We start from the raw sequence: 2,825 nt of genomic DNA, 5'->3' as shown, positions 1-2,825 counted from the left end.
CGTATGAAATGGAGAGAAGGGCCTCCACCCGCATGCCTTGCCCACGGTGCCGGCTCTCAGGTGCTGAGACCTACAAATATGCAAATAGAATGACCCACTGGAAAGGAGGGTGGTAAAGAGCAAAGACGCCGGCCTTTCCTCCTTAAGCTGGATCACTTATCAGGTGGTGTACAGAGGAAAATGTGGTTAACGGCTTCAGAAAAAGGCCATTTTATACTTACCTGGCAGGGGAGATACCATGATCACGAAGGTGGTTTTCCCAGGGCGAGGCTTATCCATTGCACTCCGGATGTGCTGACCCCTGCGATTTCCCCAAATGTGGGAAACTCGACTGCATAATTTGTGGTAGTGGGGGACTGCGTTCGCGCTTTCCCCTGGTGTAAAAAAAAAAAAAAAAAAAAAAAAAGGCCATTTAATGTGGAGGCAAAATGGGGCTTCGGGAGGTTCCCACAATTGCCAAATCATCAGATTTACACTCCTAAAATTTCAGCCTGAGATAAGAGTCAGGGCATCCCTGGGCGACTTTCTCCTGGCACTGTTGTGGATTGTGGATGGTACCCTTTTAGCCCCAACTTCTCAGAAGCAGCCTGTGTTATCCATCAGGGCCTGTCCATCCAGTTCAAGTTCACAGTGATAAATCTCGAGGCCTCGGAGGGTCCTCACAAAGGTGGGTGTGGTCTGCTGATAGCATGCATGATTAAGTGCTTTCCTGTGTCAAATATAGCCGTAATATACCACAAACAGGCAGTCGAGTTTTATACAAACTGATCTGGCCGCTATCAGCTGCTGTGACATTTTATACTAATACTTAAAATAAATCTAGAAACAGGAAAGAAAGTACAGAATTATTGTTTCAAGCGGGCTGTGCGAGCTTATCTTCAAAGTGGCAGAGCTTCTATTGTGTTCAGAGGACGGCTCACTCCACTGGCGTAAAGGTTAGTGGCCGCGGCCGGTTCCCACGTGAGAGCTGGCCCAGGGCTCCATCGTTTTCCTTTCCTTCTTGCTCACCTGGGGACCTCTCAGTGTACCTGGAAGCAACAAATACTGTTTAGAAACTATTTAGAATTTCTCCTTAAAATCAGCCAAACCATCCTGATGCTGAGGGTCATACGTAAACCTTGGTCTTGACCTCTACATCTTTGCATGTGTGTGTTTCCTGGAAACAAACGGAAGCTTGTGCTATTCTGGATTTTCTTTTTGGAATGAGAGCCTGAGGGAGAAGTGTCCCATGAAATTAGGTTTAAAAACCCTAATTTTTTCGAAGAGAGCATAGAAATCATCTCTCTCATCCAGTAATTCTCAGCTCTGGCAATGCGTTGGAACCACTCGGGGAGCTTTTTAGAAATATTGATCCCAAGGACCTATGACCAGAATCCAGTTTAAGAGTTCTGGAAATTTCTAGGAGCATTGATGTGTTTAAAAATCTCCCTAGGGGAGTCTAACAGGCAGAAGGGTGGAGAAACACTCCTATTCCAATGGCTCATGAGAGAGAGCGGCATCCGAGGCTCGAAAAGGAGGGGCAGCTGGGGGCCCACAGAAAGCATGAGGACAGAGCCGGGCCGGGACGCGGTGTTCTTCTCACTTTGTTCTGTGCTATAATTTATCAGTACCCTTAACTGAAATAAATCGAAGAATGGATCGAATGCTAAATACTTAGTCAAATTTGCAACCTTGGGGCTGGGTTTCTTCCTCATAGCTTTATTTCATAATTCAAATTTCTTTTTTATTATAGACATATCATAGGACTTTATTTTTGTTTTATCATTTCTGGAAACTCCTTTATTTCTTGGTCCCTCCTTCCTCTCTCATAACAATTTTGTGTAGATTTGAATTATGAAAGACTTCAGAAGACTGATGCTGTTCTTCACTCTGTAAAATCAAACCAATAATTAAAAATAACATAGCAGAGAGGACAGAGTGGAGCTGAGTTAAGTTGGGTGGCTATGTTGAGGACCACTTCTGATTTTATTTGTAAGAATAAGAAAGCTTATAACTGCACACATTCATGTCCTCGTTTTTGGCGAATATTTTCAAAATTATTTTTTACGTAGTAAACAATACTTGGTAAACAAAACAGTGTAGTATTTGATTATGGAAATTATACTTCCAGGATTTTCTGGGACAGTCGTATTTTAAATACCCTATCTTGGGAATTCCCTGGTGGTCCAGTGGTTAGGACTCCATGCTCTCACTGCCGAGGGCCCGGGTTCAATCCCTGCTCAGGGCACTAAGATACCACAAGCCACCCGGGCACGGCCAAGATAAGTAAGTAAGTAGGTAAATAAATAAATACCCTATCTTTAGAGTCACATAAAAAGTAAAAAGGACTTAGAAATTTCAACAGTTTTGTATCCAGGTGATGTCCCTGAGATCATACTTGAAGTGTTGTGAAAACTCATGGTCAGCACACATGTTCCAGTTTCTGGCGTGGAAAAGATGGTCACCCTGTAGATACTTCCGTGATGCTGACGGAGCCTGTTCGGGGCCCTAAGACTTAGGTGTGGGGCACTGGTGGCCTGGAGATGATGACTCCTTCTCACCTGCGTGGAGCAAGGACTCCTGGGTCCAGGGCGACAGCACGGTGCAGAGGCCCCAGAGCTGCTGGCCCCATGGGCTTGTCCAGCTGGCATATCTTGAAAAGCAGCAGAAGCCCAGGAGGCTGCTTTGGGTGGTCATGACCCGTCCCCGCTCTCCGTCCCCTTTGCGCATGTAGGCCCCGCCCCCTGACTCTTCCCGCATCACTCCCTCTGCTGTCTCCACCCCCATCCTGTGTGCTCTGGGTCCTTACTGTGTCCGGAATCAGGCCTGACACCGACGTCTCCTGT

The 2,825-nt window shown here is 46.1% G+C and overlaps 1 non-coding gene across 1 annotated transcript; it reads left to right on the top strand.

Annotated features, from left to right (window-relative positions):
• The first annotated feature begins 213 nt into the window (after positions 1 to 213).
• Positions 214 to 377, top strand: LOC132352157 (U1 spliceosomal RNA). The gene has a single exon (XR_009498620.1). It is a non-coding gene; the product is annotated as a U1 spliceosomal RNA (small nuclear RNA).
• The last annotated feature ends 2,448 nt before the right edge of the window (positions 378 to 2,825 follow it).

Source organism: Balaenoptera ricei, chromosome 17, assembly GCF_028023285.1.
Source record: "Balaenoptera ricei isolate mBalRic1 chromosome 17, mBalRic1.hap2, whole genome shotgun sequence".
Classification (NCBI taxonomy): domain Eukaryota; kingdom Metazoa; phylum Chordata; class Mammalia; order Artiodactyla; family Balaenopteridae; genus Balaenoptera; species Balaenoptera ricei.
Note: the sequence above shows the minus strand (reverse complement) of the source record. Positions and strands in the feature narration are given on the sequence as shown.